Source organism: Cynara cardunculus (genome assembly GCF_001531365.2).
Source record: "Cynara cardunculus var. scolymus isolate 2C chromosome LG 12, CcrdV1, whole genome shotgun sequence".
Lineage (NCBI taxonomy): Eukaryota > Viridiplantae > Streptophyta > Magnoliopsida > Asterales > Asteraceae > Cynara > Cynara cardunculus.
Genome location: NC_037539.1, coordinates 34441287 through 34452573, shown reverse-complemented (window position 1 = coordinate 34452573; position 11287 = coordinate 34441287). Strand labels below are relative to the sequence as shown.

General features: G+C 33.4%; 1 long non-coding RNA gene across 3 annotated transcripts; it reads left to right on the top strand.

Moving 5' to 3' along the window:
- The first annotated feature begins 258 nt into the window (after positions 1–258).
- On the top strand, positions 259–5039 carry LOC112523508. 3 transcript variants are annotated; one of them, XR_003070273.1, is made up of 5 exons: positions 259–521; positions 1631–1722; positions 1843–1969; positions 2685–2762; positions 4821–5039. It is a non-coding gene; the product is annotated as an uncharacterized LOC112523508 (long non-coding RNA). The 3 variants fall into 3 exon arrangements; XR_003070272.1 differs by having other exon boundaries at positions 4807–5039; XR_003070274.1 differs by lacking the exon at positions 4821–5039 and adding an exon at positions 2845–3197.
- Positions 5040–11287: the final 6248 nt, after the last annotated feature.

Genomic DNA, 11287 nt, shown 5'->3' with positions numbered 1-11287 from the left:
CTTCTATAATAAAACCAGTAAAACTTTAAAATCGTTAAAATTTACGGCTCTCGCCGCATTACACGGATACATAACTAATATACATAGTATACAAGTTACTAATACACTGATTTTTCAACGCAACAAAAAATGGGCGCTTGGACTCCCTTTTCTTCTGTAACAGTCTCTAGAAAACCCATTTGATATAAAGCTTTCTTTTTTTTTTCTTTCTCCTTCCTATTCTAGCTTCTACCAACAAAATGAGCGGGACGATTTTTCTCATTCTACCCTAAGATTTCAGATTTTAAATTTTGAAATCTGCCGCTCCAAATAGGATTTTGGTACGTTGAGGGTTTTCTTTTTGACATTGCAGAGTTTTCTTTCCCATCATCGTATTGGCTATTCCAGTTCAATATCATATTATTCCCAATAAACAATCAAATTTTCAAAATTCAAATTGAGAATTGGGAATCCTGCTCCCAAATTTGCTTCATCTCCATCTTGATCGTTTTGAGAAACTAGGGATTCCATTCACTGATTATGTAAGTAATTTTATGTACGATTTGGGGTTTCTGTTATAATTTGTGTGCTTGATGTTAACAACATCATAGAAATGCTTATATTTGTTATTGATGTTTAACATCACAAAATTCTTAAATTTGTGTTTGATATCAACAATTTCAGAACATGCCTACTACATGTTTGTTGAAATGCTCAAGAGAAATTCGTTACTACAAAGTGTAGTTCACATGTGCATTTTTGGGTCTACCTTTTGCTATGTTACTATATTAATGATCATGTTTTTTTAATGTGCTTTGTTTGGAGAAACAAACACCCTTAATAATCTGTTCTTATTCGATTTATTTTATTAAGGTAATGGAAATTTTTTGTGTTCCGTTGATGTACAATTTAATCTCTATGGCTCCCAGTTGGTTAAGAATATATGAACAAAAACACCATAATGGTACGTAGTTACCCTCCTGGCCTATGATCGATTCTCATTCTTCCTTCTTTCATCATGTGTTTTTAATTGCTTAAACTTAAATTGCAAATCAGCTTGTTGGATTAGCCTGGTTTTCCACATGAATCATTGACCCAATCGAGGTAATGAGCCTGATCTAGCAAAGTATTTCATGTCTTCATTTTTCAAATGGTTATACTTGGTTGATTGCATACATATCATAGCACTTTGTTTTCATTGAATACATTTTATAAAACACGTCATATATTGACTCAAACCAAACAAGTGGTCATTGCATACTAACCAAAAACAAATCCTACATTTCAACTATTTGTCCATAATCTTTCATACTGTAATGTCTTTTTGGCATTTTTGCAAGAATAACCATGGCAAGTCTTTGTGAGATAACTCACCAATGTTTGCGTTATTCAAGCCAACATTCTTACTTCCAACCATAACGTAAGCCCATACAGAGGATATGTGATTAAATACCCAGTAGTCCTAGCCGTAAAACGATGGATACTAGGTGCCGATTTTTCCCATTATTTTCAAATCCATAGTAGTGCGAAAACGAAAAGGTCCCAGAAATCATACATTGTTTTTTACGAAAAGACAATTACTATGGTCCAAAAAGTTGATCCCTCAAAGTTTTCTGTATATTGCTGATGATTTTGGCCTTCTCTCTTGCAGGTGCTGGGTGAATTGGCATTCCGTTATGGGATCTTTTTGCATGTAGACCTTTGTCTTTGTGGTTTTGTGCTGCCTTTTGCATGTAAACTCGGGTACAATTGGCTTTCCTTTCCTTTCATGACTAATGTTGCTTGCATGCTCGAAGTTGTATTTGTATGCCACCGCGCACCATCCCAAATCTAATAATTGTATTATCGTCATTATAATTGCAGGTACCATGTTCCACCATTTGATTTTTCTGTCCAAGGAGTGACCTCTATATCGGCAGATGTGCATAAGTATCGGTTGGCGCCCAAAGGGACACGTATAGTTTTATATAGAAACCATAATATTCAGAAGGTAATGAGTCTACTATTTGTGGTTTGTGTGCTCATTAGTCAAAACCAACATTCGTTGGTTTGTTTGTTTCATTTCAAATTCCAATCTCGTGTAAAAGTAAACTAGAAAAGAAGTTTGCATGAACTTGCCAAAATAACAACACTTTAACATGTTTAAAAACTTCTCATAACATAGGTGATATTTCCCAAAGTTTTAGCTTCCTTTATATTGACTGGTTAGATAGAAACGACCTGCAAAAAAAGCATTTATACAGGCTCCTTGAAAATACTTTAAAAGGCAAAGGAGTTACTAAAGATGTCATTTATACAACATTTATAAAAGTGTTAGTTGAGGTTTTGAAATACCGATGTTTAACAAACGCTTACCGGGTAATCATTGACTTTATCGGGTGAACATGGTACTCGGTAACGTTTGTCAAACGACTACTAAATGTTTTTCACCTAAGGAAGTATGTATCTCAAAGCAATATGCTAACTTGTTCTCTTTTCATTCTCAGAGTCTTGCATATATTTATTTGAATTTTATGTCCCACCGACCTGCACGGGTACACGACTCAATTGGAATCTCGTATTTATGCAAACTGGTTTTTCCCCATTTTATAGTCACATGTAGATATTTTGTATATTAAGTATTCTAACATGTATATCTATTCACATGGAAATTGTACTCCCTGAATTTAACTCAAATTTTGTTTCATGTGAATAATTATGAGCAGATTGACCAAGAACTGAAAAGGGAGAGGAGAAAGCAGTCTAATTGAGAATTTGCCAGAAGTTCGAGATTAAGGAAATAGGTATGACCCGATAAGCCCCATCTTATATCACCAATTTTAGTTTGAAATTGAATTAGATTTGATATTGAAAAATCCTTTGCAGCATGGGAATAGATGGTTGGCTGCCAGAATGTTAATTCATAGTAGAACCAGTCCAAGTTGAATCCATCAAGTCGCCTCCTAAAATACCAATTGAGTCCATCAAGTATCCAATATCCAACAGATGGCTTACCGGGTATCATTCACTTTACCGGGATCATGGAGATGGATTTAGTTTTGATTTGCCTAAATGCTTCTAATATATCCATCTCTAAAATATGTTCAAGTCGATAACGAAAACAAAACAAAAACATAAGATTCAAGGGTAAATAAATGAAATGCTAAACAAAAACAAAAGATTGAAGGGTAAATAAACGAACTTTTGAAGATTTGGAAACTGTTTGTATCCTGAAGAACAAAAACAGAAAACGATAAATAAATAAATAAATAAATAAATAAATAAATAAATATATATATATATATATATATATATATATATATATATATAGGAAGATGAATTCTTTCAGTGATGGCATAAAAGCTTTGAGGATCTAATATAGGAAGATGAATTCTTTTTGTGTACCATTTGCAACTATTAATATGGAATCTGTAATGTTCGCCATGAATCTGGTAATATGGTCCATGATGAAGACGATACTCTTAATTTTAATTTTAGTAATATTGAAGAGGTACCAAGTAGGGAAGCACGAGAACGTTGACTATGCACCTGACTGCCTGGTAGAAACCATCCTTGAAAGCTAGCTCAAGAGTCAATGGTAGAAGATTCCAGTTCATTTATAATCCACACCAAGTTTCTTGTAGCTAATCATGTTGAATGGGGTTCTTGTGGTGCTCATTACTAGGGAAATTTTTCTTCTTGAGCTAGATATTGGGATTGAGTCCCCCCTACATAGAGTTGGATACATGAGTTGTGGTCTGTATGACTTTGACACCCTGTTCAATGATCTGGCTTTCATTAGCATGTGCATTTCTTTGAGTTGTTTTCCAAACCATTTGACATCAGGAACTACTCATATTTTTCCATTTAGTTGCTTAATGAGTTCAAAGACATGTTAAAATATATTTGATAAGTGATTTTTTTGTTGTGCTACATTCATCCATCTACAATAACACAGGTTAGCATCACTAATATTCTCATCCATTGAAGGCCTGAATAATTCATTGCTTGGCTCCTGCAGAGAAGTGACACTTTCGACATACAAATCTCTGATGCATTTTCACGTGTAGATATTAGCACTCCACAAACGAAAGCCAAGTTCTAATGTTTTTAACTTCATCTTGAGTAATTCTAAATAATTATTACCTTTGTTGCAAAATACAAGACTTTTGCTCAAAGTTTAGTGTTAAACATGTCCTTTATTTCTGATAAGAAATTGCTACATCTCACCATATTAGATTGTGCATATGAATTAATTTTGAATGTAGAGAACTAAAAAGTGTGCTTCTTTCAACGATTTGGAATATGGGAAAACAAAATTGCACTAAGATAGTAAGATGCAACTAACTTGATTGTGTTTGCACTGAAATACAATTGTGGTAGTCTTCAACTTCTTTTTTTTCTTTTACAGACTACTACCATTTGTAGCCTTTGTATTCGAGTGAAAATGCAGCCAAGTAAGCTGCCTTTTAATGCAACTATGTTTTTCTCTTGGATTTTTACCAGACTTTAATAAATAGTATCTTTACTCCAAGAGGAATATTTCTATGAGAATGAAGGTTTTTTTAAGATAAATGGTATGTACTGATTGAAAGGTTTTCCCTCAAAATCAAGTTTTAGTTAGGTCTAAAAAATTCATTTGTGAATTTAAACAGAACCTGAAATTGGTTTTTTGATTTTGGAACAGAAGTAGTCTATTTACAGTAAAGTGCAATTTACTCCATCTCTTTCTCATACTCCTAAATTTGTCTTCTCTTCATCCACGGTAGCTGTTTCTATAGGGGGTATCGTAATTTCTGTTTGTCTACTATGATCTTTTGTGATCTTGTGTATTTTCTTTGGGTGGAGTTTCTTTATGGCAGGCTTACTTGTGATATTCAACATATTCTTGGATGCATTAGATCATTGCCTTCTGCCAACTTGAGTGATTCCCAGGCCCCGATTCCGGCACAACATGAGTTGTTATTTAAAAATGAACTTGGTTCAATGTATGAACTTGATTCTCTTGCTGGTCTATGGAGGCACAACTTTAGGTATAGACGTATAAATATTCTATTGCTGGTTTTAAGTTTACTTTGACTCTTGTGTTTTGCAATATTTTGTGTTTTTAGTTTTATTTAGTTTAAGCATAAGTTTTAGATTATTGTTCTTGTGAGAAGTTGCATTGATTTTCAATTATTGGTTTAGAATAAACTTTACACTTCCTTGTCTAATTTGTAGTTTAGTGAAATTTGATTGTTATTTTCTAAACTATGACAAAATTTAGAAATACCTAAATTTGCCTAAATGTTGCTAAATCATTGTTAGCAACTTCTAAATATCAACGTTGTTGTATATTGTTGATATGCATTTGATTCCTTGCAAGTATGCAACAACTTTTGGATAAAAATGGTAAGGGTCGAGGACCTTACCCGATAAGAATTATTGCAAGGATTGAGAAAGATTGATGATTCGAAAAGCAACGTATTTTTATTATTGGTTGATAGTAGATTGAAGATCCTTGTTTTTTCTTATACCAATATCGAAGTTTGGTTGCACTTGTTTTGTATTTAATGTAAGACATTAGCTTGATTGAATTGGCATTGTATTTTAAACGTACAACTGATTTTGTCATATAATATTGGATTTTGTTTAGTGTAACGTTTGTTGTTTGCTTAGGATACAACATATATAGTATGAAATAGAATTGATGGTTCAAGCTTTTGGCTTAAACAATAAGATGAATCACGCCGTATCATATTGATACATAACTAGAGATTTGGTTACTGATAGTCTTGTGGTTTCTTTGGGTTATCATTATATAGATATTCGAGTTACTACCATAATTCGATAGTGGGCTTAATTTTCTTGGATATTTTTAGAAAGTTGGAATTATAAAGTGTTTAATAATTCTTGGTTTTTTTTTTATGGATTTGGTTTGTGGTGGTAGATCCTTCAAAGAATTAGTTATTATGTTGATAGATTTGAGACGTTTTATGATATGACATGGATTTTCGGAAATGCTATTGGCCATTTTATAAGGCTTGTTTTGGTTATCTTCCCTAAACATTTCCTTGAAGATGTTCTATTTTTCAAAAAAATTATAAATATGAGAAATAAGAGTTATTGGTATGCTATATTATATAATAAGCGGAGGTGCAATCTTGATCATTCTTAAGATAAGTCACGTCCTGCTTTCTATTGAGATCGATAGATAGTTCCATAATACGACATTTCATGCAAACCAGATTAGAATCAATCAATTGTCAAATTTCAACATCAAATAGATTATTGGATTGTTTCAGTTCCTCTAAAATCAATTGAATATGAAACAATCAATAGTGTAGGGTCTGACAATTTCAAATACAAATCTTTATCCGTAATCGATATGCCTGCTTACATCTTTTCAGAATTTCATATCCCGCTGCAATACACGGGTATACAACTAGTATATATATGTATATATAACTATTTAATTATCTTATGAATTTAAGTAGCACTTAAAATAATGGAAATTGATTTTTTAATTAAAACATCATGTCACAAAGATGCAAACCAAAACCAGATATTGACTAAATAACAACCGAATAGATTAAAATAACAATGGGTTGTTATTTAGTCGCCTGCTATTATTAAGAGCTTGATGTTTTTATAATACATATATAAAATCATTGGATGGCATACAAAATTTTAATTAACTACATGACAAATATGAAACAAGTAACAATTTGTTTATTAAATAAGTAAACCTATATATGTTTATTTTATAAATAAAAAATAGAAACTCGCAAATCAATAATACAAATAAAACCAATACTATAAACGAGACAATTTATTAAATAATGCTTTAAATAAAAAAATTTAAAAATGATAAATAAGGACATAAAAGTTATTTATTTGTATAAGAGTTATTTAAGATATCTCTTTTTACGGAAAGACATGCTCAACATTATTTGATTGAATAGTTGACCTAATCCCTTGTTGAATAATCGACCCTTTATCAAGCAAAGTCTTTGCAAAGTGTTCCCCCTATTCGTTGCAGGTTGATTATTCATCCGCACTGGTTTAGTTTACAATTTGTTTGGAAGCCCCTAGCCAAACAAGTATTTCAAAGAGAAATGACAATGAATTCCACATTTTAATATATTTTTGTGATAACCGATTATTCGGTTATAAAACTCGGGGTTGATTTTGGTAAGTGGTGATAAGTTGAGAGGGATAAATTGTTGATATGCTTAATTACTTTTAAAATCGCACTGCCTCTTATATCTAAATTGTAGTTATGAGATAATTTTTACCTCATTGCGATGATGCATATAATATAGGAGAATTAAAAAAAAACTTATCTTGTGCGGTCTTTGGTGCGATCAAGCAGAAACCATAAGGAAAAAAGAAAGAAGTTAATTTTGTGATATTATCCGGATAAATTGTTGATGTTCATCTCTTTGTGATTAAGGTGAGTTTATTTTTACAAATTTTCTCTTATTTGGCAATTGGAATTAGAATTGTATGGTTCTTTATATGAGAATGGTATAATACTGTATTTGGATGCTTTAATAAGCACAATTGTGGGATTTGAATCTGTTATATCATTGTTTGGAATAAGAGTGACATATTAAGGAGAAGTTATTCGGTTATAAGAGTGACATATCAAGGAGATGTGTATTCGGTTATAAGGGTGACATATGAAGGAGAGGTGTATACCAGGATAAGGATGACATAATCATTGATATATAAAAATCTGGGTTTTTATCAAGTACCCCAAGTCATCATATCACACAGATGCGATGACTTAAAGTTATTGCATCCTAATGATATGAATAGTAGTTATCACATCTATGTGATGCGAGGAGTATGTTTGTCGTACCAGTGTGATGCGATAAATTTGTTTAACGTATCCTATTGATGCAACAAGATTGATTTATCGCACTCATGTGATGCGATGAAATGATGTCCTCCCACCAGTGTGTTGCGAGGAAATGGGTTCACCCATATGATACGAGAAATTTATGTATTCATCTATATGATATGATGAGTTTTAACATAATGTGTTAAATGAATTATTGGGGCTATTTGATGCGATAAATTGTTTTATGTCTCATCATTTTTTTGCGACAAAAGAGAATGATTATATTAAAAAGTTGAATATTTGTAATTAATACAAATATGAGTTTATAAATGTGTTTTGGTGATTATTCACCCTGTAACAGCATCAAAGGGATTTGTCACTATACATCAAAGTCTAACCCTCATTTTTGGTGTTTTGGAAAAATGTGTATTACAAGTCGGACTCAACCAGAGGATAAGGGAAAGCGGAAATTGTAAAAAATTATATTTGTTTGCATGGAATATTAAGGATAACATGATATTTGTTATTTTTGGAATACTTGTTACATATACAAGTTTTGTATAGAGATTCTATGGAAAAAGTTGTTAACTACTTTGTAATGTAGCTTTTGTAGATATTGGAACCGAATATGTAAATTATATTTCTTGATATATGTAAATATATGTTTATAAGCTAATGTGATCTTGGGGTGTTACAAGTTTGGTATCAGAGCCTGAGTTTAAGGAATTTAGGTATCTAGCATGATGCCTAGACTTAAACTAGATTATTTGCATATTGAGAGTCCCTTACATATGTAGAACCTTTGGAATAAATATGATGAGTTAAGAGAACGATATATAAGATAAATTCAAAATTAGAATCGGCCAACGTAATTATGAATTTACAGGTACATATTTGTACTTGGAAACCTTATTATATTTGGGAATGTGATTATGTGAATATTAAATTTTGAAAATTCACACATGGCAAGTCTTTCACGAAGATCTGAAAGAATCGCCCTTATCAGCTCGGACGAGAAGAAAAATTTCGCCTAAAAACAATCCTACAAATCTACCAGCAAACAGAGGTAGAGGGCAAGGTCGAGGCAGGGGTCGTGGAAGGGGTCGTATGAGAGGAAGAAATAGTCAACCTGAAGTTCATCCAGACCAGGGTGAATCAATTTAGGAGAATGTGAATCTAGAACCAGTACAATATCTTGAGTGTGTTATTCGGGACAGGTTAGCAGAGGAAATGAGCAAGCTGAGAAATACGCTGACATCTATTCTAGGAGTACCAACCAGGATAGAAACATAAAGAGTCGAAATAAGTCCACATATCCAATCTACAACACTAGAGGGGGTGATATTAAAACTTTTTTAACCTGTAAACCCCCAACATTCTCTGGAGATTGGAATCCGGTGAAGGCAATGTGTTGGTTGAGGGATATAGAATCCGTATTTAATACAGTAACTGTTAACATGAAGATATAATTAGATTTGATGTATCGATGTTAAGTCTTATGCCTTGTACTGGTGGGATGTTGAATCTTTAGCAAGACCCAATATTTTGCAAACAATGTCCTCGATAGAATTTGTTGACTGATTCAGGAACAGTTCTGTCCAAAAGTGACTATCAGACTAGAAGAAGAATTCTTAAAATTGGAACAAGGCAATCAGACGATAAGGGAGTACATTGAAAATTTTATCCAACACTCCTGATTTTCAGAGCACTATATTTCATCAGAATCTCATAAAGTCGAGAAGTACATCCGGGGGTTAAAGCATTTAATATGAGAGTTCGTGATTGCCATGAATCACTCTACGTTTCCACCGGCAGTAGATGTTGCAGAGACAACGGAAAGAAACAAGAACCGACAGGAAGAGGAGAAGGTGGTTGAGAAGAGGGAAATGAGAGGGTCTTCAACAGAATATATGTTGATCCTCTCTCTCAGTAATTTGATGATAATCCCTTTTTCCTTCCACGTTGTATTTGTGTTTCTGTATTTTCAGTTCCAGCGATCATCACTGAGTATGTTCAGTGATCGCTGAAGAACTTGCATTGTAAATTCATCAGAAACAACAATACTTCAAGAAGACAACACTCACACCAAATAACCTTCAGCGAACGTCGAAGACTGAAACTGAAGATTAGAGACTGACGAGTACGTGATCTGAAGCGGTATTCAGTGATTACAAGCCTGACTACATATGTGTGAAGACTGCTCTAGCTTCAGCGAATGATGATGAGACCTCCAGGTCATTCCAGCATTCAGCGATCAAGGGAAGCTTGCTTAGCACGATTGTTGTTGTCTTGTTCTTATGCACACAAAGGACAAACCCATACCCTCGCAAAAGTTAGTACGGTACGGAGCCGATTAGTCAACTCTTTGTCCACCAACTTTAGGCAAGGATGTATGCTCAAAAATAGTGTTTTTGTACTATTCACTATAGCAAAGGATAAGCCTTCCTCTTAAGGCTTGACACGCACTCTAAACCTACCATATTGCATTAAATGTTCATTTAATGCACTGAGTATAAATAGAAGTGTTTCTTCTCCATGTAGAGTGCGCGCATCTCTCTGCTATTCTATTATTACTTCAAGCATCTTCTAGCTTAAGTAATAGATCTTCCCTTTAGCAATCTCTTTTCTTGTATTTGCTAAAGATCTGTGTATATCCCAAGATTGTTTAGATAGGTTTTCTTTACCTTATCTTTCCGCAAACAGTCTTGTAAAATCTGTATTGATCTTCTCTATCAATATATATTTTAAATTTGAAAATATTGTGTTTGTATTCATCCCCCCTTCTACAAACTGTTTCTATTCTTGTAGACCCTTACATGACCAACAATATAGAAGACCAAAATTTGTAAAGACTAAAAATCATCTTACCCAACGATTTAGTGAAAGACCGTGTCAGAAATGTAACTGTGTTCATCAAGGTGATTATAATTTTGCACAAAAGTGCTATAGATGTGAGGAGTCGGGGCACTTGTCCAGAAATTGTCGGATTTCTCAACAATGTTTTCGTTGTAATTCCCCGATCATATCAAGCCAGATTGTCCCCAATTAAAGACTCCAAGATGGACTTTGGGTGGAAATACTCTGAGTACGCACGGGGGAGTCAACATCTGAAGAGGTGAATCGGATAGGGCGATGGTCCGATATTTTCAAATAACAAAGGTAAAGGCATAGGAAACCCCTAATGTGGTAACATGTATCTTTCTTATCAATTCCGTATATGCCAAGTTGCTATTTGATTCTTGTGCTAATTATTCATTTGTATCACTTTTATTTGTTGGGTGTCTATACGTGAATTATGAGCCTTTTAACTATACTTTAGTAGTTGATACTGCTAATAATAGTCAAGTATCTGTTACCCGTGTTTTTGATAATTGTCAAATTGAGATTGAGGGGTGTGGGTTACCAATTCGGTTGTTCCCAATGTCGATAGGGGACTTTGATGTTGTGGTGGATATGGATTGTGTTGGTCCCAAAGGGTCTACAAGAATACTAAACAGTTTG